This window comes from Carettochelys insculpta, chromosome 6 (genome assembly GCF_033958435.1).
Source record: "Carettochelys insculpta isolate YL-2023 chromosome 6, ASM3395843v1, whole genome shotgun sequence".
NCBI lineage: Eukaryota > Metazoa > Chordata > Testudines > Carettochelyidae > Carettochelys > Carettochelys insculpta.
The window spans coordinates 16,159,111-16,186,920 of NC_134142.1; the positions used below are offsets into that span (position 1 = coordinate 16,159,111).

The following is a 27,810-nucleotide window of genomic DNA, read 5'->3' on the forward strand; positions in this document are numbered from 1 at the left end:
ACCAATGAATAGTAGTAACTTTAATATGTAATAATAATAATGGTAGTCCATCGATCCAATGATGACAAATCTGTGCAGATTATCTGTTATTGGTCTTATGGTGTGCCCTCTGGTGACTGTATAAGCCAATTCCAGAGGTGCACATTTTGCCGCAGGTGGTGCATGGGAAGTTTGCAATCGGTGAGTTGCGCATTGCCGATGATCTGTGACATCATTTGCGTGCCTCTTGTAGATGCCGGCAGCAGTCTTCCTGAAAGGCAATGCAGGTATTTCTGACTGTTGCACGCCACTGTGTTCTGTCACTGGCAGCGTCCTCAAGGTCCCTAGGTTTGATACTGCTGTACTGCAGATTGGCTTTGATGGTATCCCTTGTAGCGTTTCCGTGGACAACCTATACGCCAGATGCCCTGGGAGAGGTCACCATAGAGAAGCTGGCGAGGGATTCTGTTGGCATCCATGCGGCTGACATGACCGGTCCAACGTAGTTGTGACTTCATGATCATCATTTCGATGCTTGTCATCTGGGCTCTCTTGAGGACCTCAAGATTGAGCACTTTGGCTTGCCAGCGGATCTTCATAATGTTACGGAGGCAGCACGTGTGGAATGCTTCGAACTGCTTGATGTGACGCCTGTATAGTGTCCATGTTTCACACCCATACAAAAGAGATGAGAGAACAACAGCTCTGTACACAAGCAGTTTTGTTGACATCCGGATGTTACAATGGTTTAGAACTTTGACACACAGACAGCCAAGTGCCTTGCTTGCTTTGGATATTCGCGCGTTGATCTCATTATCCAGCGATCCATCACTGGATATGACACTACCCAGGTATTTAAAGTTCTCCACTACTTTAAGCTGAGTGCCATCAATGGAGATACTTGGGACAGGAGCATTTGATCCAGGTGCAGTTGATGGAGAACTTCTGTCTTTCCAAGGCTGGTAGATAGTCCAAAAAGTTGCGAGGCCTCAGCAAACTTGTTGACAATGTGCTGAAGATCGTTTTCAGTGTGAGCCATAAGGGCACAGTCGTCAGCAAAGAGTGCCTCAGAAAGGAGTTTCTGCACTGTCTTAGTCTTTGCGTTCAGGCAACGGAGGTCAAAAAGTGAAACATCATGCCAGTATTTCAAGTATATACCTCGGTCCAGATCCTTCATTGCATGGTTAAGGACACATGCAAAGAACAGGTTAAACAAGACAGGAGCAAGAACACATCCTTGTTTCTCGCTGTTGGTGATGCTGAAGGGGGCTGATGTGGCTCCATCAGACAGTACTTCGCCTGTCATGTCGTCATGAAAAAGGCGTATAATCTGGACAAATCTTCTTGGGCATCCAAGTCATATTAGAATGGTCCAAAGGGCTTCCCTGTTGATGGTATCAAATGCCTTTGTCAGATCTATGAAGACAGTATACAGGTGCATGTTCTGTTCAATGCACTTTTCTTGTATTTGTCTAACAGCAAACACCATATTGGCTGCGCTCTGGCCAGGTCAAAAACTGCACTGACTTTCAGGTAGATTTGCCTCGGAAATAATGGCTATTAGGCGGTTCAAGATGATGCGGGCGATGATCTTCCCTCCAACAGAGAGGAGGAATATGCCTCTGTAGTTTCCACATTCTGCTTTGCTGCCTATACTCTTGAAAAGGGAGACAATAATAGCATTGCGGAGGTCCTGTGGTATGTTTTCGTCCTCTCAGATGCTGATGATCATGCTATGGAACGCTGCTAGTGCTGCTGGACTTGCCACTTTATATGTCTCTCCTGGTATCCCATCTTTTCCAGGAGCTTTTCCTGAACTCATCTGGCTAACAGCTTTCTTAATCTCATCTATAGTGGGCAGAAAGTCAAGATCTGTCAGGACGGGTTGTTATGGAATTTCATTGAGGACGTGTGATGGAGTGGGGGGGGTGCATGTGTGAGTCAGGCTGGATGTCCGAGGCAAGCAGCAGCTCCCAGTGGCTAAGGATGACCCTGGGGCTACAACTGGCAAATAACACCTCTGCCTAAACAAAGAGCAGGGAGGAGCTAAGCTGGGTTTTGAATCGGGGGCGGCAGTTAGAGGCGAGAAAAAGGAAGAGCTGGAAGGCAGCCAGCCTGAGGAGGGGGAAAGCTACACCCCAGAGGGGCACCCCTCGGGGTCTTCCCCCCAGGACAGGTTGAAAGGACTGTCTCTGGCGGCTATGCTGTTGCTTCTGTAAGAAACTGGACATCTGTTGCCTAATAAACCTGCTGTTGTGCCTGCTGAGTGAGAGTCTCTCCTGCCAGCGGACGGGGTGCAGTGCAGGGGGACCCCTAAACCCCATCACAGGACGTTGTTATTCACGGTCGATGGTCTGTTGAGGAGGTTGCTAAAGTGTTCTCGCCATCTTTCATTGATGCCCTCTTTGTCTTTGCTCTCATCAGACAACAGAATGCTGGTCAATGGGGTAATCCTTGGTTTAGAAGGTCCATAGACAGTCTTAATAGCACTAAAGAACATCTTTGAGTTGTGGGTCTCAGCATAGTGCTCAATTTCTTTGGCTTTGCTCTCCCACCAGCTGTCTTGTATCTGATGGAGGTCTTTCTGTGTTTTGCTCTGAAGGTGCTTGAAATGGTCCCATTTGGAGACTGAGGAGGGGTCATTCTGCCATTCAATTAAGGCTTTTCTCTTTACTTCCAGTGCTGAACATATTTCTTCTTGGTTCTCATCGAACCAATCCTGATGTATTCTTTTCTTTGGTCCAAGCGATGTTATTGCTGTGTCAGTCACTATCTGCTTAAACTGATCCCACTTTTCTGTTACAGTACCAACCAGTTGACCGTGGGATGTTAATTTCTCATTGAGACTCTTCTGAAAATTGTTTAAACATTGGCCATCCTTCAGTTTGGCTATGTTAAAAGCAGGTCACACATGCTTAAGGCATTTGTGCTGAAAGGGAGCGATGTAAAGTTGAAGAGACATCCTGACTAATCTGTGATCTGTCCAGCACTCTGCACCTCGCATTACTCTGGTGATCAGTACGTCTCGGATGTCTCACCTTCTGACAATGGCATAATCTGTCAGATACCACTGTTTAGACCTAGGGTGCATCCACGTCGTTTTGTATTTATCCGCTTGTCGGAACAGAGTGTTGGTAATAGTCAGGTCGTTTTCAGAACAAAGGCTCAAAAGCAGTAGTCCATTGTTGTTCATTTTGCCTACACCATGTGCCCTGGCTACTCCTTTCCAGTTCTCATGGTCAGCCCCGACTTGGGCATTGAAATCTCCAAGTAGGAATAGTTTGTCTGTTGCAGGTGTGGCCTTGATCAGTCTGTCGAGATCTTCATAGAATTGTTCCTTTGAGTTGTCAGGGCATGTTAGAGTGGGTGCGTATGCACTGACGATGGTGGCATGACGTTTGGCATTTAGTGGGAAGCGTAGTTTCAGCAATCTTTCACTGATACCCACTGGAAGGTTTGGGAGTTGACGCATCAATGAGGTTTCTATTGCCAGACCGACACCATGTATTCTATCCTCTGTCTCAGTCTTACCCTCCCAGAAGAAGGTATAACCACTTCCTGGTTCACTCAAGAAACCTTCCCCAGCCAATCTTGTTTCACTTAATGATGCTATATTGATGTTAGAGCGGGCTAGATCACAAGCAACGAGAGCTGTCCTTCTCTCAGGTCTTGCAACAGCTTCTCAATCCATGAGAGTATGAACATTCCATATACCAATGGTAAGTTTTCTCAAATTTTTCTTTTGGTTTCAACAGCAAGTAGGGTTGAACTGCCAGCCACGGCTTGCTGGCCAGTTATTGTTGAAGGGCAGGCAATCTTTAGGCCACCTTTTCTAGGCCCCTCCCTTACTAGGGTGGGCAGTGCTGTCCTAAAGCGGACTGCTCAGATGCCTGGGATGCTACCGGGGAACTCTGCTGCCCCAGGTACAGGACTGGATGACCACTTGTCCACAGGCCGCCTACATGCGGGATTGGGACGATGACTCCCAGTGGTAACCTCCACCTGTCCCTTCGCCCCTCCCCCATCACCACAGGACTTGGGTGATGTGATGATATGATGATTTGCACAGGACTTGTGCGTGAAAGCTTTTTAAGTGGTAGAGCTGTTGCACAGGAGCAATCCCACTCTCTCGACCTTGGAAGCCAGGCACCAGTGGTACATAGAATCATCACGACAGAAAGGTTACTCACCGTAGTAATGGTGGTTCTTCGAGATGTGTCCCCGTGGGTGCTCCACATTAGGTGTTGGGCTCGCCCGGCGACGCAGATCGGATCTTCCAAGCAGTTTCTGCCGGACCGCGCATGCGCTGGTGCACGCCGCTCCCTTGCGCGCTCCTGGCCACGTGCGCGATCCGGTCCCCGCCAGTTCCTTGACCAACCGCCTTGGATGCTCCTGCAAAACACTAAACAGAGATCCGAAGCGGGGAGGATGGGCGGGTAGTGGAGCACCCACGGGGACACATCTCGAAGAACCACCGTTACTACAGTGAGTAACCTTTCTTTCTTCTTCGAATGTCCCCGTGGGTGCTCCACAATAGGTGACTACCCAGCAGTAACCCAAGATAGGAGGTGGGTAATCGGATTATGTGCAGCTTGTCCCCGAGAGGACCGCTGTCGAGAGACAGGTATCCTCTTGGAATACCCTGTGAAGGGCGTAATGTTTGGCGAAGGTGTCATAGGATGACCAGGTCACCACTCTGCAAATGTCTTTTAGCGCAACGCCCTTGAAAAAGGCTGTTGATGCTGCCACCACCCTAGTGGAATGAGCCCTGGGCGTGGCCAGTAAAGGAGTCTTTTTGAGTTCGTAGCACATTTTTATGCAGGATACGATGTGCTTCGAGATTCTCTGCGAAGAGAGACCTTCTCCTTTCGATTTGGGAGCGAGAGAGACTAGGAGTCTATCCGTTTTCCAGAAGGACTTGGTCCTGTCTATATAGAAGGCTAGTGCCCTCCTCACGTCCAAGAGGTGTAGGCGCGCCTCTTTGTTAGAGTTATGAGGCTTTGGATAAAACGAGGGTAAAACAATAGGTTCGTTAATGTGAAACTCAGAAGAAACTTTAGGAACAAAGGCTGGATGCAGCCGTATAGTTACCGCCTCCTTGGAAAAAACAGTGCAGGGTGGCGTTGCCATAACTGCCGCAAGCTCACTCACCCTGCGAGCTGACGTGATTGCTAGAAGAAAGGTCGTCTTTATTGTAAGGAGGCGGAGGGAAACCGTGGCCAAAGGCTCGAACGGTGGTCCTGTTAGCGCATTAAGCACCAGGTCCAAGTTCCACGAAGGTGGAAGCAGTTTCCGAGGGGGGTATAGGTTTACCAACCCTTTGAGGAACCTGGTAACCATGGGATGGGCGAACACCATGTGCCCTTCCTCTTCGTGTCTGAACGCCGAAATGGCGGCAAGGTGGACCTTTAACGAGGATAGTGAGAGTCCTCCTCTCTTGAGGTCCAGCAAATACTCGAATATTACAGGTATAGGCACCGAAAGGGGGGCCAGCTGTTTGGCAGAACACCATGCCGTGAAGCGAGTCCATTTCTGCTTGTAGGTCTTCCTGGTGGAAGTCCTGCTACTTTCTAGGACTTGTTGCACTTCCTCCGTACATGTGCTCTCTAGGGAGCTGAGCCATGGATTAACCACGCTTGTAGTCGCAGGCCTTGGGGGTGCAGATGCACTATGGACCCCTGGGCTTGCATGAGCAGATCCGGCACCACCAGAAGGGGCATCGGTGGACGTCCCGACATGCGCAGGAGCGGGGGAACCATTGCTGTCGATCCCACGTTGGGACTATCAGGATCATTCGGGCTCCTTCCCTCCTGGCTTTCTGCAAGACTTTGTGGATCAGCACTGTGGGAGGAAAAGCGTAAAGCAGGGGGCCCCTCCACGAGATCGCGAATGCATCCCCCAGGGACCCCCATCCCAGTCCTGCCCTGGAGCAGAATCGTGGGCACTTCTTGTTGTGTTGAGTGGCAAACAGGTCTATCTGGGGAAAGCCCCATGCGTGAAAAATCGGTCGTAGCAGATCGGGACGGATCTGCCACTCATGCGTAAGTGCGAAACGCCTGCTCAGCTGGTCTGCCTTCACATTGTGAGCGCCTGGTAAGTACGAGGCTTTCAAGGTTATATTGTTGGCGATGCACCAGTTCCATAACCGGACTGCTTCCGCACATAAGGCACGGGACCGAGCTCCTCCTTGCCGATTTATATAAAACATGGTGGAGGTATTGTCTGTACTGATCCCGACTACTTTGCCTTGTATATGGTCTCGAAAGTGTCTGCAGGCGTTGAACACTGCTCTGAGCTCCAGTATATTTATGTGCAGTGACTGCTCCGTGGAGGACCACAGCCCTTGAGTCACCTCTTCGCCCATGTGTGCTCCCCACTCTATGAGGGAGGCATCTGTAGTAAGAAAAACCGATATTTGTGGTTGGTGGAAGGGTACCCCTCTTAGCAAGTTCTTGGGGTTTACCCACCATTGCAGGGATTTGCGCATCTCTGCTGTGGGCGACACCACCCTGTGAACGGTGTGTGCTGCCGGTTTGTATACGCTCGCCAGCCAGTGCTACATGCTGCGCATGTGTAACCTGGCATTCTGTACTACGAACGTCGCTGCTGCCATGTGGCCCAGCAGATGTAAGCACGTCAGGACCGGCACCGTAGGGCTGAAGGTGATGACTTGCACGAGGGAGCCGATGGCCCGAAAGCGAGTCTCTGGTAGATACACTCTCGCCGTAATAGAATTTATGCGTGCCCCTATGAACTCTATGTCCTATGTGGGGTCTATCTTCGTGTGATGAAGTGGGGGATACCTGTGTGTGTGTGAGTGGCTCACAGAGGGTGTGGGGCTCCTGCTGAGGGTAACCTTGACGACCAGGTAACACCTTTGTACTGCAGACAAAGGAGGAGGTGGAGCCTGAGGGGTTTGAATTGGAACTGGGAGTTGGAAGCAGTTAGGCTGGGCTGAGGGAGAGAGAGACAAAGGAGGGGGCCAGGCCCCGGCTCTGGGGGCCCCTCGGGACCTCCTCTCCCCAACATGGATTGGACTGGCTGTCTCGGCCTGCTGTAGTGACTCCTCTGTACGATGCTGTGTCCTGTCGGCTAATAAACCTGCTGTTTTCCTGCTGAGTGAGAGACTCTCCTGCCTGCGGACAGGGTGCAGAGCTTGGGGGACCCCAGAACCCCATCACACTGGTGTCAGAAGTGGGATGTTCTGCACCCCGAGGATGGAGCATCCAGCAGTAAGTGACCGGGGCCCTGGAAGAAGTGGGGCCTGCGAGACCCAGGTGTGCTGAAGGGCAGTGAGGTGCAGTTCCCCAAGGCGGAGGGGCCTGCGGCCGAACCCAAGCAACTGCGGTCGTGGTCCTCGAGAGGGGGTGTCACACCCAAGGAGGGGTTACCCCTGGGAATCTGTTGGAGTCGGTCCCAGAAGGTGGAGGGGCCGAGAGCCCAACCCCCAGGAACAAGTGACCCCTGAGGAGGCTGACGCTGAATGAGTTCTTCCCAAGACAGTGTGCTCATGGTCCCTGAAAGCGGGTGTCACACTGAAGAAGGGGTTCCGCTGGGAGTCTGTTGGAGTCGGTCCCAGAGGGCAGAGGGGCCTACGGCCTAACCCCGGGCAGCTTGTGACCCGCAAGGAGCCTGGCACACTGAAGGGATTCTTCCAGGAATCGTGGGGTGCAGAGGGCATCAGCCTGAGAGCCTGCAACCACGCTGAGCAACTCTGCTGTGAAGTGGCAGCACCTGGAAACTGAATCGGGATTAAAGAAGCTGGACAAGGCAGCGTGGATGTGCAGTGGCGGAGCTGAGGGCTGGGGAGAATCCTGCAGAGGTGAGCCCGAATCGGGGCAGGGAACCCTGGACTGCCTGGAGCTCTGAACCGAGTGGCCTGCCACAGCTCAAGGAGGGAAGGAGCGATTCCAACCCATCATCTACTAGTGGCCAAGACAGACCTGCGAAGAGTTTTCCAGGCCTGGGCCGAGGAAGGTGCCTGTGTGTCTGTGCAGGAAAGCAGCTGGTCCACTGGGAATGGCAAGTTGTCTGTGAGAGAAGCTGCTTCACCTTCTGTGTGTGTGTGGAGACCAGCCGGGGGGCTGGGACAAAGGAGAGAGTGTCTCCCATTGTCTGTCTGTGTTGAACAGCAGCAGCAGCAGCCTGGGGAGAGAGCAGAGCCTGCATTTGGAAAAGGTGCCAATGAGGAAACTAGCCCATTGTCTGAGGAAGATTCCCCAGCCTAGGATGGCTGGAGAAAGGATCCACCAGAAAAGAGCATTCCAGGTGTGTCTCTGAATCCGGCCATGGGGGCTGGAGCAGAGGGAAGGGCTCTGGAATGGGCAGTGGTGTCCCTGCTAAGGACACTGGTCCTTGGTGCAAGAAAAGTGCTTCTGCTTCTGGGGAAGTGAATCCTTTGCCTGAGCCTGTGAGGGCTCGAGATGGAGCCAAGATCCCAGAGCTGGATCTGAGGGCAGCTGAAGCCCAGATGGGAAGTGGGCCGACCTCTGTGTCTCTCAGGGGAGATGATGCTTTAAGTTGGTCTAATCCAGTTAGTATCATCAGGGAATCCCAGAGACCAGACGATTCTGGTGCTTGTTCTTTGCCTGATGCTGAGGTGTTACTGGGAGGGGGTGAGAGGACTCTGTCCTACCAGAGTCATCCTCTCACCAGGACACAAGAACAGACGGGCAATGGAGTTATGCTGACTAATGAAGATAAAGGAGCTGGTAGCAGAAGGGAGGAAAGGGACCCTAACCTTCTGTCCGGTGGTACTGGCTGTCCGCTTGGAGGGGGATTACGTGGGAATCTGCCTAATGGGCCAGAAGTGATCCTGGGTGTAGGTGAAACCCAAGAGCTGGTTGTGGCTCAAGGGAACAGTGCCCCTGTGGAGCCAGACAGGGGTGAGTTATTGTTTGGGGGAGCTCTTGAGGAAGAGAATTTCCCTGAAACTTTTCCTGACCCGTCTGTGGGGACTGCAGAAAATGGGAGTGAGGTGAAGGAGAGTGAACAGGAAAGGTGCTTGTCTGTAAGAGCCAGAGCAGCCCTTTGCCTGGGGAGAAGTTTGTTTCAGCTCCTGATGGCCAGGACCTGCCTGAGTGTGAAACCACTGGCTGTGCTCTGGAAGGGTCCAAAGCAGGCAGTGTAAAAGTTTCTCAGGAATTGGAAGCTGGTACAAGTAAAGTAAAAACTATCAGGGAATGTGAGCAGCCCTGTGAGAACCAAGTAAAACAGCTGCACAGCCAATCTCTGTAGGATGCAGGAGAGCGCCAGCAATTCCCCATCTCCAGATGGTGGAAACACTTATATTCTCATACTGGATTCGACTTCTGATTCCATGGGGAGGCAGTAGTTGGAGGTGGAAGGACGAAGGAGCTGTGGGCCTGGTGGGCCAGTAAGGGATAAACAGGGATTCCTTCATGTGGATTCTGCGTCTGGGACTCACAAAACAACTCTCAGAAAGCAGTTTGGTTTGCAAATTTCCAGACGGGGGGGGGGGGGGGGGGGCCATCTCCCTGAGATCATCAATGGCCCAGCTCTTGTTAGAAGAGAGGGCACAGCCAGAGAGATCAAATTTCCACCCCAGGGGGCAAGAGAGAAGATTAGAACTTGATGGTGCTAAGAAAGGCCTCAGCCATTTATCCCCAAAATACCAGATTCTCAAGGAGGTTACACAAAAGTTGTGGTCTACCAAAGAGCAACGTAAATGTACAGTTGCAATGGGTTTGTTCTGTTACTCACGCTGACTGCTGTAACCAAAGGGTGCTGCTACCAAAAGCTGTAGAATTGTACCATGCACTGAATGTTTAAAAAGAGCCATGTGACATGATGACATTGATGTAGAAGCATAAATTGTATGCTAAAGGAGTCTGTAACTCTGAAATGTCACCATTGTTCCCTGTAACTAGTCTTGCAACCTCTGACATGAGAAGGAACATTCCAAACCTATTGTGTGGCATGGAAGGGGAAACTGAGGCACACAGCCATTGTGGTGGTCTGGCTAAATGCCAAGGATGGAAGCATTTGTACCTTCCGTTACTGGACTGTAACTGAATTCCAGACATTGGCTGGAGCAGCTGTATGGACTGGTGGTCAGATGGGGCAGGACCCAGACCACAAAAGACCTGTTTGATCTGTTGGTGCTGCAGCGAGACCAACCAACCCAAGGGAACTAAAGGAACTTGCCCGGCTGCATCACATGAAAAGGGCCAAGACCAAGCTCCTGACTTGGAACCTCCCCCAGCAGGACTATGATGTGGAGGTGGTGCACATCGAGGGGAGAACAGAGGGTACAGCCAATGCCCTGTCACAAGGGGAGAGCCCCGAACTTCCCCAGGTCACCAGTTGAGTGACCCCGCTCAGTTCGGTCTGGAAGGGGGGAGAGATGTGATGAAGTGGGGGATACCTGTGTGTGTGTGTGAGTGGCTCACAGAGGGTGTGGGGCTCCTGCTGAGGGTAACCTTGACGACCAGGTAACACCTTTGTACTGCAGACAAAGGAGGAGGTGGAGCCTGAGGGGTTTGAATTGGAACTGGGAGTTGGAAGCAGTTAGGCTGGGCTGAGGGAGAGAGAGACAAAGGAGGGGGCCAGGCCCCGGCTCTGGGGGCCCCTCGGGACCTCCTCTCCCCAACATGGATTGGACTGGCTGTCTCGGCCTGCTGTAGTGACTCCTCTGTACGATGCTGTGTCCTGTCGGCTAATAAACCTGCTGTTTTCCTGCTGAGTGAGAGACTCTCCTGCCTGCGGACAGGGTGCAGAGCTTGGGGGACCCCAGAACCCCATCACACTTCGATTTTGCCAGATTGATAACCAGGCCGAGCGAAGAGAACGTGCCTGCTGTGACGCGTATCATGCGTAGTACCTCCTCCTTTGAGGCCCCTCTGAGTAGGCAGTCGTCCAGATACGGGAATATAAATACCCCCTGTCTGTGCAGGTAGGCTGACACCACTGCCAAGGTCTTGGTGAAGACTCTGCGGGCTGAGGAGAGGCCAAACGGTAGGACCTTGTATTGAAAATGTTCTTTGCCTACCATGAACCGGAGGAATCATCGGTGAGCCGGATGGATAGTTATGTGAAAATACGCGTCTTGTAAGTTGAGGGCTGCGAACCAATCTCCATCGTCTAGTGCCATAAGGATGGAGGCGATTGTGATCATGCGAAAGCGTTGCTTGCGCAGGTACCGGTTGAGGCCTCGAAGATCTAAGATGGGCCTCCAGCCTCCTGTCTTTTTCTCCGTGAGGAAGTACCTCGAGTAGAACCCTTTCCCTTGCAGTTGCTCCGGCACTCTTTCCACTGCCCCTATGAGCATGAGATGGTCTACCTCCTGCTTGAGCCTCACTACGTGGGAGGCCTCCTGGAGGTGGGGCCTGGGTGGAGGTCGTGGCGGTGGGAGCGACTGGAAGGGGATGGCGTACCCCGTGGCTATGATCTCCAGCACCCATTTGTCTGTGGTGATCCTTTGCCACTGGTCGTAGAATGGTCGGAGGCGATGGTGGAATAACCGCTTCGGATGACCTTGTGCGATGGTAGTGATGGCGCAGCCCTGGATCTGTGTGTCAAACTTGTGGCCTTTGGCCCTGCCCCGAGGATGTACGGCTCTGTTGGGAACGTCGCCTGGGAGTTCTGTACTGCTGGTGCTGTTGATGCCGCCCTTGCTCATAACCCCTGTGGTACTGGGGACGCTGTTGCTGGTACTGGTACCGGTACCGTCTTTGTTCAGGGTAGTACTTTTTCTTTCTGTATGGAGGGGTGTAAATCCCCAGGGTCCTAAGTGTGGCTCTTGAATCTTTACTGGAATGAAGGACCGAGTCAGTTGATTCAGCAAACAGCTTCTGCGAGTCGAAGGGAAGATCGACTATCTTTGCCTGCAGATCCCTCGGTATACCCGAAGTCTGGAGCCAGGACTCCCTTCGCATCACCACTGCCGTAGCTGTGGAGCGTGCTGCTGTGTCCGCAACATCCAGGGCGATCTGAACTCCCATCCTCGAGGCCGCGTAGCCTTCTTGCACGATGGCCTTGAGCACCGGTTTCTTGTCCTCTGGAAGCGAGTCCATGAGGGAGGTTAGCGTAGCGTAGTTGTCGAAATTATGGTTCGCTAGATGCGCTGCGTAATTTGCCATTCGCAACAGTAGAGTGGAGGAGGAGTAGACCTTTCTGCCAAACAGGTCTAGCTTCTTGGCATCTTTGTCTGTTCCTCCTGTCTTGAATTGAGATGTCTTTGATCTTTGTTGCGACAACTCCACCACCAAGGAATTTGGTTGTGGGTGGCTGAACAGGAACTCCATGCCCTTCGCCGGCACAAAGTATTTCTTATCCGCTCTCTTGTGGACAGGCGGAATAGTCGCAGGGGTCTGCCATATCATAGTGGCGGGCTCCAAGATTGCTTCATTAAGCGGTATTGCTATTTTGGAGGAGGCCAGAGGTCTCAGATTTTTGAAGAGCTTATGGTATTTCTCTTGCACCTCTGCTGTCTGGATGCCTTGCGTGAAGGCCACCCTCTTAAACAGCTCTTGAAACTGTTTGAGATTGTCCGGAGGATGGACGTCCCCCGGGGCCGTAGCCTCGTCCGGGGAGGAGAGCGAGGAACCACTAGGGTACGCCTCTCTGGACCCTTCCGGTTTCTGTTGGTGATGGTACATCCGCTCGCTGGAAGCTTGCAAGGGAAAATCTCAGGGTTCCATAACCAGTTCCCCCTGAGATACTTGAGTCTCTGTCCCCGTTCGCGATTGCCCTCGGGGATACGGGACCGTCTGTGGGGATCTTTCCCTGGTAGATTGCTGGTGGTGTCTATGCCCCGCGTGATAAGGGCGACCATGGCAGCATGGGCACTGTTCTTGGGAAGGTGACCTACACCACTCCCTTGGTGCATACCCTCTGCGCCTGGGGGAGCGAGATCGTCGAGAGACCTGGGACACTGGAGAGAGCGATTTGTGATAGTACTCCAGCGGCTCAAACCCCAGGAAGGGTGAAGGTGGTCCCAGCCAGGGCGAGGCTGGTTGTAAAAATGGAGACGGGGGCTCCGGGTAGGCTAGGGGGGACCCCTGCCTTCTAGTTGGAGTCAGCAGCATGAGCGGAGGGCTGAGAGAAAGCAACTCTGCAGCCCTGTCTGGAGAGGGGCTGCGGTGCCTTGTTTTGTGTGCAGACTTCCCCCTCCCTTGAGGGGGTAGCTCTGCCCCCTGACTTGTAGGGGATCTCGGCGCCATCCGCGCCGTGCTCGGCACGCTTATGGGTGGCGCCGCACGGGCGGTGTCCTCCGGAGCCTGCAGGCTGCGTGCTCTGCACCGCTGGTTCCCCGGGGGTCGGTGCCGCTGGTACCGGCGCTTGTTTAGCCGCCGCCCTGCCTGCGGTGCGGGGCGGCTGTTTGATTATCGGAGAATGAGCTGCCTCTACGTGGCTCTCCGTGCCGCCGCCGATCAGCTGTTGCTGCGGCTGGGGGCTGTGCGCTCCTCCCGTCCCGCTCGCTGTTGCTGCCGGCAGGGATCGGGCTGGGGAGATGTTCCTCCGTTTTTGCGCTGATGGGGTGAGGGAGGCGGCTTTCCTTTTATGGGCCCCAGAGGGTCCCTCCTGCTGCGGCCGCTCCGGCACGTCTGGCTGGAGGGCCTTGTCGAAGAGCAGCATTTTAAGCTGCATCTCCCTGTCCTTCCTTGCTCTGGCTGTTAATTTTGCACAGAAGGAGCATTTCTATGCAGTGACTGTGCCCATCAGACGCTGGCATTGTCTCTCGGCAAGACCCACATCTCTTGAATCCTGAAGAGGACATTGTTGGTGAGTCTTTCAGTTGTTAATGGGGTACTTAGCACCTTCTCTGTGCTGTTTTCCCCCTCTCCGATAGCCTGCCGCGGCAGGAGGGCTAATGGCCCTAGGCTCCTGGCCTCCGGTGCTCCGCTTGTTACTAGGACTGGACTGAATGCCATCCCGCTTGTTGGTTTTTTTTTTTTGAAAATAACAACTGGCTAACTTAACAGTAGCCTAAGAACTTGAAAACTTTAAAGAAAAAACAGTTAAAACCATTGAATACGCTAACTTGGCCGTAGCCTAGTCGGATTCCATCTGCAGCCGACGGCGGTTAAGAGGAACTGCCGGGGACCGGATCGCGCACGTGGCCAGGAGCGCGCAAGGGAGCGGTGTGCACCAGTGCATACGCGGTCCGGCAGAAACTGCTTGGAAGATCCGATCTGCGGCGCCGGGCGAGCCCAACACCTAATGTGGAGCACCCACGGGGACACTCGAAGAAGAATGGTAACTTCTTTGGTTGCAGTGGATGGCCTTAACATCTTTCGTGCCTTGTCAAGCCCTTCACTTTCCACAAAGTGTTGCAGAACTGCCCTCTTGGCTGTTGGATCTAAATGATCTCTTCCACCCAGTCCGCCAGAACTGACTTCACATGCTGGGTAGGCACATCTGAAAATTCATCGAGGGTTTGAGCCCCATCGGTTACACTCACCTGGTTCGGCCGGCCTGTCAAAGCCGTTGCCCAGGGTGTGGCCGCTGCGCATGCTGCAGCTACTTGGAGTCACAAGTGAGAGCTGAGTGACAGGCGGGGACCAAAGTGGATGGACTACCCCCGAAGGGGTACGACAAGTCCCTCCAACAGAGGTACTACCCCTCCCTGTACACCTCATACACCCCAACTTTAATATATACAATTATAGTTACCTGATAAACTCTAAACTTTATTCATATCAATTTTAAACATAAAAACAACAAGAAGTCCTATGGCACCTTACAGACTAACAGATTTAGTGGAGCATAAGATATCGTGGGTAAAGACCCACTTTGTCAGGTGCATGTCATGAAGTGGGTCTTTGCCCACTAAAGAGAAAATTTGTTCCATCACTTATTTTATTTGTCAGAATTTGTCATCTGCTGTCATCTTTCTGTATTTGTATGTGTAGCTTTGTGCATGACAAGGCTCTGGAAATATTTTGGTGAAAGACAAAACCTAAAAAGGGCTCTTCTTCGAAAGGTTGCTGACCCCGGGTCTTTTCAAAAGACTTGACTGAATGGATGCAACCAACTCAAGAATTTCCATGAAACTGCCTTGACTACTACAGTCAGCTGTTTAATCACACCTCCAAAAAGCAATACCATGCACAGAGCATGGATACCTTCAAGAGTGTTTCAATATGCTGGTAATTTTCAGCTATGGCGGCCGGAATACTGGAAACAAGTTGATCTGTAACACTTTTTGAACTACCGATCTGAAGTTTTAAGTAGTTTTGTCATGAAATGAAAGTAGCCTCATGCCTAAAACTGTACAAATGCTGTCTTAAACTATGAAATCTTCCCATTTCTTAAAATCATGCCAAATGAATGTTCTGTAGTTGAATTGTTCACCTGGTCTAAACGCCCTTTGATTTGCAAAGTGACAGCATGGAAAGCAAAAAACAAAGAAAACCGAGTATTCAATGGAGGTAACAAAGAAAACCAACTATAGCTGAAACATCCAGGGTACGTAAAAGACTATGAACCCACCATAGGCTGTATTGGTTGTTCCTCTTGATGCAATGAAATAGGCTGTGGAGATGTCCTTTTTTTCCCCTGTCATGAATTGGTAACCATTTGTTTAATTCAACCTTCTCCCCTGACGGTGATGTCAGAGCACACAGGACACCTTAAACATGCAGTTGGTGGCCACTAATACACTTGCAATAAGATCATTATTTTATTTTTCAGTGTTGAATGCAAAACAATGTTACATGAGGAAGAATTTGCACAGTTCATTTTCAAGCATGGGTTTTTCATTGTCACAGCCTTTCCTTTTAAAAAATGATAAAATATTCTTCTGCTGCAGTTGTACAGGTGCCACTGTACATGGGAAAAATTAAAAATCAAATTTTAAGCAAAAAAAATACAAGAACAGCGTCGATTTTATCATTATGTTTGTAGTAAATATTTTTCAAAGCCAACAGCCATCTCTTTCAATGAGACAAGTGATTTTCATGTAATCAATCAAACAAAACTACATGAAATACATGTTTGCAGCATTATCTGTGACAAAACTCTGCACATGACAGTTGCACTTTTGTTCACACTAACAAACAACTTTCACTGCCACTTCTTTTAAATATTAGTTGCAAGGACATTTCCTAATGTATCTGTTGTTTCTGAAAGCTATAAGATTTTTAAAAAAATCCCTGGACTATTATTTGTGTGTGTTTTCCAGTTGTCAGGGCACAAAGCGTTTACTCTGTAAGAGCATTATGAATTCCAAGAGTTTACTTACTTTTACTCTTTTTTTGTAGTTCAAATAGCAAGGTGTTAGATTATAAAATGAACTAGACTCTGCCTGAAGCTTATCTGTGAGCCTCAGTGAACAGTGAAGTGATAGAATAAAGAACCAACTGAATATGATGTAAGCAGCTTAAATGGGAGGATTGTTAATTAAAGTAAAGTAAGAGACCAAACAGTAACACATATATTTTTAAATAACAACTTACCAAAGAGCATAGAAAATAGTGTCCAAAAAAAAAAAAAGTTCTTCCCATCTCCACAACTGCATATGTGGACATAGGACTGTTTCAAAAAAAGAAGTGGTGCCATGAATTAATAAACTTCCTGCTGACGTGAAGAATGATACGTGTGTTTTAATGGTTGTGCATTAAGTAAACACGCTGAGAAAAATCACCAAAAGGAACGTGACTGCACAAACTTCACAATTTAGACATCTATTGTTCAAAAATTATAATGTGCTACAAAACTCAGTGATGGGCAGGTGCTTCATCCCACCCCCACCTCAGTGGCACTACTCCCTGACTCCCTGACTCCAAAAGCCTGCAAGATTGTCAGGGCAAACTTTGAAAAAAGAGAGCATTAAATGTCTCTTCTACATAATATTTTTAAGGAAACTTTGCAGAAAATTCAACTGTCCTCTGCAAATTTGGAGACTATTTTTACCCACTGAAGTGTGAAACAGAAGGATTTAGTCCTGAACTAAATGTACATCTTAAATGTGGAATTGACACTGATGCCTTCATTACATGCACAAAACATATGGCTCAGCATCTCACAAATGGAACATGTTATTCCCTAATAAATCCACCTGGGGTCACTAAATGACCATCAGTCAATGAATATTTGAACCACCATCTTTGTGAACTAGAACTTCAGATACTACCCATGATCTTAGCCTTCAAGAGGCCAAGAAGCAACGACACTAGAGAATCAGAGCTTTTAAAGAAGTTTAATACAGAAACTTAACAGAAGTAATGCAGAATTATCTAATCACTACAAGAACACAAACTACCATGTTTGGACAATCATGCAATTCTAATCCCCTAGCTTCTGGGGTTGGTACATAAAGTACACTAATTGTGGAAACAATATAAAGGAAAACAAATCAATTTACCTGTACAAGTTCTGCAGAATTTTTATCAGGTTTGCCTGTAATACATATGAGTGTTTCGTATCTTATTAGCACATTTTACAGTATTTAGTGAATGAAACCTATCTCCTGTTTTGGGCATAAAGATGAAGATTTAAATGAAGTCTTAAACATTCCAGGCAACAGCATTTCCAACTCTCACAATTTTATCATGAATCTCACAGTATTTGTTTGTTTTCGCAGGGACTCAATTCTTGGAATCAAGTAACTACATGAGAATGTCAGCTTTCATTTAAAAAAGTTTCTGATCCTCACTGTTGTGAGGCAAAACCTGAAGCTAGTACACCCTAAACGTTCAGAAATTGGAATATAAATAAATTGCCCAATACTTTTTAAAGTCTCCTTAAGCTAGTCTCATGCTTTTGGGAAGGCCTGACTCAAGACTGGTGAACATTTAGGGTTGACTTTATCAAGACAATTCCTAATCAGAGAAGGGGTATTGCTATGTTCAAACATAAATCAAATCAGTTATCACACACCACCATCTATGTTTGCACTTCAAACATCCAGCAAGTATCAATGTCCACAAAACACTCTAGCAAAGAGGTCATGCTGACATACCACCCTTTCTCAAATTAATAGAGTACTAGCCCCAACAGTGTTCCCAAAGCATGATGAAATTCTGCAACATGCCCCTATCCATTTTTTTTAATCTTAAATAAAATTAGTTTTTATCTTAAATCCATCATTCTCCTTCTGGGGTTGGTGCATAAAGTATATTAATTGTAGAAACAATACAAAGTAAAACAAATCCATTGACCTATACAAGTTTTGCAGAATTTTTATCAGGTTTGACTGTAATAGACATGAGTGTTTTTGAATAAGTGACAGTGCTTTCATAACCTCTCTGCTTTCCCTTTTTGATCCTGTAAGAAAGCAGAAATTAGCATTATGGTTATCTCCATCACTTCGATGGCAACAGATATAACCACATGCTTATTAGATTAGAATCCCCAGTTATTCAAAATCACCAATACCAGAACCTACCTATCTGAAGAACCAACATATGACCCCATCTAATGAACAATTTGCCAATTTTCATTTACATGGGGAAATTGTAAACAAGGAAGATGACAGCTGACTGACACCATGATCTGGATTGCTTAATAAACTGGGTGTAAGCAAATAATGTGTTTTCATAGGGTAAACATATACATCTAGGAACAAGAATACAGGCCACACTTACAGAATGGTGAACACCTGTTTGGGAAGCAGTAACCATGAAAATGATTTGGGGTGATGGATTATCCACAGGAGTGGGCAATCTATGCTATTGAGTGAGCCACAAGACTGCCATAAGCAAGGTCACCCAGGATAGGGTAGTTTTGCTAAGGCTAACTGTATCTAGAATACACAGGGTATGCCAATTGAACTACAGCAGGGCTTTGATTGGAAGCAGAGAGAGTGCACAGCTCTCCATGTTGTTTGCGACCAGCATTCAACTCACTTCACGTGCATTTGCTTTAAGTGTGTGTAACTTTACTAAAAGTAGTAATAACAAACCTATGCAGACAGAAATCAGTGGAATCTAGCAACCCTGCACACGGGCAGTAGTAAAAAAAACGTCTTGCATGCCACACATAGCACTCTGAGGGGCCACAGGTTGCCAGCAGTAGATTATCAGCTGAACAGCAGCACCAAGTTTGACACTACAATCAAAAGAGCTAACGCACTCCTGGAATGCATAAACAGGAGAATTTTCTGTAGGAAAGCAATAGAGATGTTAGTTTACTAGTTAGCACTGATGAGACCACGGCTGTAAAACTGTCTAGTCTAGGACACACAATTCAAAAAGGATGTTATAAATTGGAGAGACGAGTCACAAGAACGATTAAAGATTTAGAAAACTTGCCTTATACAGGCAGACTCAAGGAACTTAGCTCATCAAAGAAAAGGTTGAGGGATGGCTTGATGACAGTCTACACCTACCTAACACAATTCAATGTCTAGACAAATTCAGACAGGATATGAGATGTAATTAACCATCAAACCAGTTTCCAAAGGATCATGACAAATTCTCCATCATTGTCAAATTTTAAAATCTAAAGAGGACGTTTTTCTAACAAGTATGCACTAAAAATTATTTTTGGGACGCTCTATGATCTGTGTTACACAGATGGTCAGAAGAGATGACCATAACATTCCCTTCTAGCCTTAGAACCTGTGACTTCACAAGGTCACTGTTAATTGCTTACCCATTCATTTTTATTTATTTATTCTTGTGGAAAAGCTGTGCAAGAAATTTTGGCAATGACAGACCTGGAAACAAGAAGAATGTGACGGTTCTAACTTGTATGGGGAAAGGGGTAAGAAGTTCATAATTAAATATATATAAAAGAAAACCTAAAGACTTTGCCTTATGAATGGAGATTGCTGCTGAAGCCAAATAAAAATACATCAAGAATGATTTCTGCACATGATGGAGGAGTCTTTATTGAACATTTTATTACAGTATTCTCTTTAAATTGCCTCCCAATTATATGAATAATTCTAGTGTTCAGACAGTTGTGATCCTACTGCACTGTACTACAGAACAAAGCAGAAGCTGATTACAACAAACGATAATCTAAGTATAGATTTCTCCCAAACTACATTTACAAATAAAACTGTATTCCAAGTAGTAATTGAAACCCAAGCTCTGAACTATGATTAGTCAAACAATGATCACATAATAATGAACAGTAATAAGGCTTTATTCCAGGAGTAACTGAACTCCAAACTCTAAACTATTATTACAGTCATTCAAACAATGACCACACAGTAATGAGATGAAATTGCATAGGACTATTTTGTGCATTTTAGTGCCTCTGAATGAGATACTGACAGCACTGGCTAGAAGCAAACACAGCACTTGCATATATACTGGACAAAATTTTATATGGGCCGAAATCCTGAAATGCCTTTGAGGACCTGGGCCATGTTACAACATAATGTACATATCCCATATAGGGCCTAACTCATGAAAGCACTTTCGTTTGAGCTCTATCAAGTTCAAATAAGCAGGTCTTTAAATGCATTTATGGATAGGGATCTTCCTGGAATATGGGCCATAATAATTAACTGAAAATGCTATATGATGAAAGTCAAATGACCAAATAAAATCTAAGACTAAAACGAGATTCTTAAAAATAAATTGCTGAGGAATTATAAAATGACAAGATAATGCTCAGTATCTTCTTACTCTGATGAGTCATTAGTGTTACTTTCTCTAACTGTGACATGTCTATTTCACCTCCGTTTTTGATGCTGGGAGCACAAGGTATAAAAAGGATAGATAATCACCAGAGAACATTTTTCCTGAACTTTGAATTGAACTCAGAATTCTTGAGAATCATCATTCCTCTTCGTGTTTAGCAAACAGCTGTGAGATAGACTAAGAGAGTACATCTTTCATCAACCTCTAATAAAAGGGTGAACAAAATACAGCCAAATCAAATGCATCAGCCCACCAGATCTGGCCTGCCATCTGCCTGTGCCCACTCACAGCAGCTGGCTGCTGGGGCCATGCGTTTCCTCAGAAACTGGCCAATGTGAGCTGCCTGGGCCATGCTTGTGGCAGGGCTCCCTCTCACCCTGGCAAGGGCATGCAGAGGGCTCCCTCCTCCTTCTAGGTCGCACAGCACATAGAGATGCACATGGACCCCACAACCAGCAGCTTTGAGCAGTGTGAAAAGGCACAGTCGGAAGGGAGCCTGCCTCATAGTCCACTGGGCTGCTGCCCAGGAGCTGCCTAAGTTAAGCACCTCCCAGCCAGAGCCGGACCTGGAACCCCACTCCCTCCATTCCCCCAACACTCTGTCCCCCCACTACAACTCTGTCCCAGGTCTCAACCCAAACCCTCTGCACCCATAACCCCCCGCAACCCTACACCCCAACCCCCTACCCCAGGTCACAGTCTCCTCCCAGACTCTGCACCCCCTCCAGGTCAGAATCTGCACCTGTTTTCATACCCCCTCCAGGACTCTGCACCCCCTCCTGAACTCCAACTCCCTGCCCCAGGTCACAGCTCCTCCTTGACTCAAACTTCCTCCCAGACCTTACACCTCATCCAGCCTCCCAATCCCTACCCAAAGCTGCCTTCTGCATCCAACCTTCACCCCAGACCTCTCACCTCCTCAATTAATATAAGAGTGTGTCTCTTGCCCATTTACCAAATACTTGGCATACCCCCGCCCACTCCATTAAAATTTATTGCCCAACCCTGCTCTAATGAGTGGGACACAGAAGACAACAGCCTACTATAACTACAGTTTCTTAGCTCAAGTGGCAAGATGTCTTTGCTGGGGGGGTCTAAAGATTCCAACGCTAATCAAGACCCATGTATTGGTCAATCTTGTGCAAAATAACCTGGTGACCCCTAAGTGACTGGCCACGCTCGGGCGTGTTAGGGTGAATTGCACTGACACTTGAACAACATGGTGAGGTATGTGGGATGAAGGCAGGGTTCAGAGACCCTTTTAAAATACTATAAAGAAATATGCGTCAGCACAAAATGGCTAAAACATTAACCCCAGGACAAGAACTGAGGAACCGAGTAAATTGGGCAAGTCTAAACCAGTTAGCACCGGGGCTTACTGGATTGCATACAGCCTGCATTAACAGCCGTATGTAACTTCAGCAGCACCCACATCCTCTCGGCCTAAATTGAAAAACAGGAAAGACCACGGCCTCTGACCCATCAGCCCAGAGGAGCCAGCTGCGTACATTAACAAGGAAAAAATAAGTATGAGATGTATAGTTGTGTAAAGTGGGAAGCAGGGCTGAGAGGGGCTGCAAGCGAAGAGAAGCAGAAGCAACCAGGCTCTGATGTGTCAGGCCTCGGGTGGAGCCAGCAAACAGCAGGATTATAAAGGGGAGCTACAACGTAAGGAGGAGGAGGAACTCCCAAATGCTGGCGAGACCAGATGCTGTCTGCAAAAAGGCCTGATCACCCTTTGCCGCTCCTCCCGCATGCTCACAAGTTAGATAGAGTAGGGTGCGAATACCTAACAGTACCACGAAAATCTGTATTAGCAGTATAGCTAGCTGAAGCAACATGATGCAATGGTGTGTCTTATTCCTGTATCTGCTTAACTATGTAAGTATATGCTCTCAGTAAATGCTCTCATTAACTCTATTTGTATTCTGTCTGTTTGTATCCTGTCCTGTGGCAAGTCTGTCTATATGTTGATGTGTTTACGTTTGTTTCATGAGCCTGTAAAGATCACGTGTAAGGCTGAGGCAAAGACGCCCCAGAACCCCCGAAAGGGCTTTGACCCAATGACCGGGAAGTTCTGAAAGCAAGCTGCCTCAGCTGGGAAGCGTGATCCACTGACCCTCCGTGCTCTACAGAACAGAGTGTTGTTTGTGTCTGTATGTCAGACCCTCCTATTAACCCTTGAGTAGTCCCATCCCCTGAAACTCAAAACACACACTTCTTGGGGATAGATAACAGCTCTTAGAAATTGGGATAGATAACAGCCAATGAATTCCACCAACACATGGGCTGTTTTAGATAACTACTGGGAGTTAGAAAAACTCCAGGGGGTGTTTCTCTTTCTTTTGGGTGTAATCCTATTCCTCCTGTTGGTAGTGTGGTGCAAACCATGGCTATAACTACACCAGTTTTGTAATAGCAGAATCAATCTCAGTGGTGCGGGTCATCACCAAGCAGCAGCCCTCCTTTTTTCCCAGTTCAACACTCCACTCACCTCCACCCTTATTTAGGACTTGGAGCACAGCTTATTTGCTCCTCATATCTGATTTCTGTGTTCCCCTACCCCCAAGTCTGCTTTCTTTAAAATGGTAAAGTTGCAAAACTGAACCTCAAAAATGAGGAAATGCCAGAATTAAGGATGCTTGCAGAAAGTTAATTTGGTCTCTTTTTGCACAGGCATTATGACAGTCTTAAATTACATGATCATACTCAGTTTTTTTCTCAGATCCTGCAACAAGATATTCCAGCTCAAGAACTGACTCAGCCCCTTGACACTCAAATCCCCACCAATACAGGTTTATTGAGCTTTAACTGGAAGACCAATTAAATAAGCAGAGCTACCGCTGAGGACCTACTTTGAGAGGGAGGCCACCCCAGCAGCTGGGAATGGGGATGGTCTAGAAAGTGCTTGGTCCTGCCATGAGGGCAGGGGGCTGGACTCGATGGCCTCTCGAGGTCCCTTCCAGTCCTACTCTTCTATGATTCTATGAAATCAAGAGAAAGCAATCCCTAGGGAGAGTAGAGAACCTAAAGGAAGACAGAGACAGAACTGGCTGTTAATAATCTTATTCCTATCCCCAGAAGCAAGTGAAGAAGATGGCACAGGTACCATAGGCATATGTAAATAGTAGTAGAGGCAGTGACCTGCTTGAATACCAAAATAAAACTTGAAAAAACAAAATAAAGGAAACTCAAGATAGTATGGTCTGTGAGTGAGGCCTGGACGGATTCACAGGGGACTCGTCTCATTCAATGTACGGGATGGTCAGTACCCAGGGAATGAACCAGGATTATGTAACAAGGACTTAGACAAAGACAGACTGTTCTGCTCTAGTATGACTATGATTTGAAGAAGTGGATCTGTCCCACGAAAGCTCATCACCTAATAAATTATGTTGTTAGTTTTTAATGTGCTACTGGACTGCTTTTTTGTTTTGACAATATCAGAGTATGTAAGTGCTAAGGAGTCATACAGCAGCCTAGCAAGCTCAGTACAGGCACTCAGGGGAGTTACACAACCAGGATCTACCACAGTCAGGGGAAGATTCCCTGCCAATTACCCAAACCCAGCCCCAGTTCGGACCTGCTATGGCCAGGAATGGAGGGACCCCTAGAGCCAACTCAGCCCCAGCACTGCGGCAGGAAGAAGCATCTCTTCCCCCCCAGCCTTAGTACTTCTGCAGGAAAAGGAAGCTGGGGGCAATCTCCTCTCCTGCCCCACAGGCCCCACCCCCACCAGACCCTGCCTCACAACCCTCTAGCTGCCCCAGTTCTCACCAGACCCTAATTCACACACACTTGTGCCCCGCCCCCAACCAGGAGTTGCGCCATTTAACTCCTCCCCCCGCAGACCTTCCCCTCCCCCGGCCCCTTCACTCCCCGCAAGTTCTCCCTCCCCATGCTCCCGCTCCCCTCATACCTTCACTCCCGCACTGCCTCCTCCTCGGGCGCCAAACATGGGCGCGCGGCCCGTCGCAGGAAAATGACGTCACCAGCAGCCTGATGCAGGCGCTGCCCGGCCCCAGACAGACACGCGCACGCCACTCCCCCCACACTACGCTCACCCTAACCGGCGGCTGCCGAGTCCCGCCCCGCCAGGCCACCCATTGGCTGCATCCGCTCCGCGCCTTGCGGCAGCTCGGCTTCCATGATTGGGTATCAGCTCCGGAACTCGGGCAGTGGGATTGGTCCGGATGGATACAAACGCGTGTCCGTCACCAGAAGTGTTCGTCGCACGTTCGGGGCTGACGGAACCTTGCGTTGAGCGTCATGGGGGCGGCCTGGTGCGTTGGGCTGGCTCCTCCTCCACGGCAGGGTCATGCGCCTGAGGTGACCCCCCGGGAAGGGGGCGTGGCCCTGATAAACCGGCTCCCATAGTTGCCAGGTACGGAGCCAGCAGGGCACTGCTGCGAGCCGTCCCCGCCCCAGGCCTGTGGGGGTCTGGGTAGTGCCGAGCCGCTGGTGCCCGCCAGGCCGGGGCTGCAGTGCTATGGCCTGAGCCAGTCACGCGGTACCAGCCCTTCTTCCCTCTGTAACGCTCCCTGTGCCCGCCGTTCCCAGGCACGCCCCGGCTTTCTTCACGCGCAGCTGTCTGCCTCTGTGGGGCCTGTGGCTACTGCAGCGCAGTACGGGACAGAGGAAAGGGATCGGGGAGTCTCTTACTGGACCAGCTTCTGTGGGTGAGACCGGCGCGTAGGCCAGGTCCGTGCGTATGCCTAGGCTGGAGCATTAACAGCCATTCGACCCCTGCCCTGTGGCAGCCCCACCAATCAGGTGGTGCCAGTTGGCGGGGCGGAGGGCCACTGTAGGCCATGGGGTGAGGCAGAGGTGGGCCCAGCTCAGTGTTGGTGGAAGGGGCAAGGCCAAATTTAGTCGAACTTTAGTGCCACCAGGACCACAGAGCTGGGTCCCAGGGGGGATCCCACCCACTTCCTCACAGCTGCATGGCCTGGCACTGCTGCAGCACTTCAGCAAAACCTGGCGCTCTGGCCACATATGCCACCAAATGTTGGCTCCCACAACCGTTGAGTCTTTATCCCCACTCACCGGCCAGTTGGCCTCTCCCAGTGCCTCCTGCCTATTATGATCATCTGTTCTACAGCCTGCAGGAGGCACTTTGCGGGGAGGGAAGGACTGGGGCTAGGACTTGCTGTGGGGTGTTAAAAGTCTCTTAATGGGGGGTTTTGATGTCCCTGCCCTTGGGGTGTATTGCAGGGTCTCTTCCCATGCGTGGCTGTGCTTATCACAGGCAAATCATGAAGTTTTTAACCTCAAAAATGTTATTAGAAATGGGTTTACTTTTCAGCCACCACATGTCCATTCGCTTACATTGAGGGAATGACTGTCAGAGTCCCCAGCAGTCAGTTACAATCTAGCTTTACCACTCTATTAATGTAAATATGGTACAAGCTACCTATAGAATCGTCATGAACTCCTGTATTAATAAATACGCCTGGAACATTTAGAAGTCCAGCGGACCACAGGACTTAAGTCTTCAATCAGGTCCGTTCAGAACTTTGAGCCTCGTGCATATTAATCAAGGGGCTCTATAAAAGACAGCCCATACAAGGTCGGGGTCCCAGTTGGCTCATTTGCCCACTGCCTGCTCACTTCTTGGGAGCCAGGCAAAGAGAGAAGAGGAGAAAGGAAGACAAGAAGAGAGCTGAATTTGCACCAGCTGAAAATCACTAAGGCGTATGGCATAGAGCTTTGTCTCTGTCCGCCTATTAAAAGAGCTGACACTTGGTGGGAGGGTCGAGCCTTGTCTCGGCTCGCCATTTAAAAAGCAACAATTGACATAAAGAACCAGACGTGAGTTGCAGTGGGTGGCTCCTGCCCCCATTGGCTAGGGGTTGAACTGGCCCCTCTTAAGGGGGTATTGTGCTCTAGTCAGCATGTGAGGCGGTAGAGCCCCACTGCCAACAGCAAGGGAACTGGTCTCGCAGCAAAAGAATTGCAGCCCAGTTGCCCCATATCCTTTATTCTGATCTGTGTCCAACTATTGACTTTGAATGTTTGATAGCAACAAAGACTTTAATTTCCTTAACTGTATAAATTTATAGTTAAACATAAGGAAGGTTTTGTGTTAATAAGGTAGGATAAGCATAGGATTAAGGATAAATAGATATTATTTAGTTAGGTATAAGTTAGGATATTTAGAAAAGAAGAATTTATTTGCTTAATGCCATTATCTTACTCCAATCAAAAATAGTATTCTTAAAACAGTTAGTGAAACATAGATAAAGAACTGGAGAGAAGAATACATATATATTGATAGCATCGAGAGGGAACAGCGCCCCACTCGAGCTAACTATATTGATAGCCTCAAGTGGGAGTAGCACCCCACCTGAGCTAACTGTAGTAATTAGGTTCAAAGGTAGCAGGGCCTCAAACCTACATGACTAGATTGTTTGAAAAGTAACAACCTTAAGGGTTAGTTGAAGGTATCAAGAAGAAAAAGCAAAAGATTTTCTACTTTTACATTGACGCAAAGCTTGGCAGAGTGCCAGTCCTTTGGGCCATGCTTGGTGAGGTCTATGTAAGTACTAACTGTAATTTCATGTAACCATGTTTGTGAGTGTGACACAATAACTGATACCAGTGACACTAAGAGAGAAATCAAAACTAAGGGTTAAAAGATACAGGCACCAGAGCAAATAAACTCTTTATTTGTTTTGACCAACTTGCTTGTTTTATCTTCATTTGCTCTCGAGTATGCTGTGAGTGTGTTGAATTGTGAGTTCCACCTGACGCCCTCTCTAGGTATTTTACCTGTACAGGAGCAGGCACCTGTGTATATTCCTAAATTTGGCACTGTATCATTTTTAACTAAACACCCACCTTTTTTTGGTCTAATTGGCCAAACGCTTTAATCTTTTACCAAAACAATTTTGTATAAAGGGGAACTGTACGTGACAGCGGCACAGATCACCAGGCCATTATTAGTGCTGGGATCTGATCCTCTCAAGGGGCTCGCAAGGTAACGGGACTCGGGAGGTGGAGCACGGTGAGTGGGTCTGGCTCTTGCACGCAACATGGGGGAGATGGCTAAACTGATCGGAAAGAGGGTGGGAAGGGGCTGAGAGCTTGGAAGAGGGAGTGGGGATGGGGGAAGACCTAGGACCTGGTGTTGGCATAGGCTGGGTGAGAACATAGGCAGGATGGGAGTGGGAGTGTGGGAGAAGTGCTCAGGCTGGAGCAGGGCAAGGGTGGAATGAGGGGTTGAGTGCCCCTGGAACGGGAAGGAAGTTACCACCTGTGGAGCTTACAC

The 27,810-nt window shown here is 48.7% G+C and overlaps 1 protein-coding gene across 3 annotated transcripts in view; it reads right to left on the minus strand.

The window, feature by feature from the left end:
• LOC142014190 (WD repeat-containing protein 89-like) overlaps positions 1-27,810 on the minus strand; it is a 111,810-nt gene that overhangs the window by 24,464 nt on the left and 59,536 nt on the right. Inside the window, exons 1-2 of one of the 3 annotated variants that reach the window (XM_074996334.1) lie at positions 24,460-24,507; positions 23,396-23,567 (exon numbers count right to left, since the gene is read on the minus strand). The exons of 1 other annotated variant lie outside the window; for it this stretch is intronic. The gene's annotated coding sequence lies outside the window, so the exon portion shown is untranslated. Of the gene's footprint in view, positions 1-23,395; positions 23,568-24,459; positions 24,508-27,810 lie in introns of those variants that run through there. One more of the 3 variants, XM_074996335.1, reaches the window with a different exon arrangement.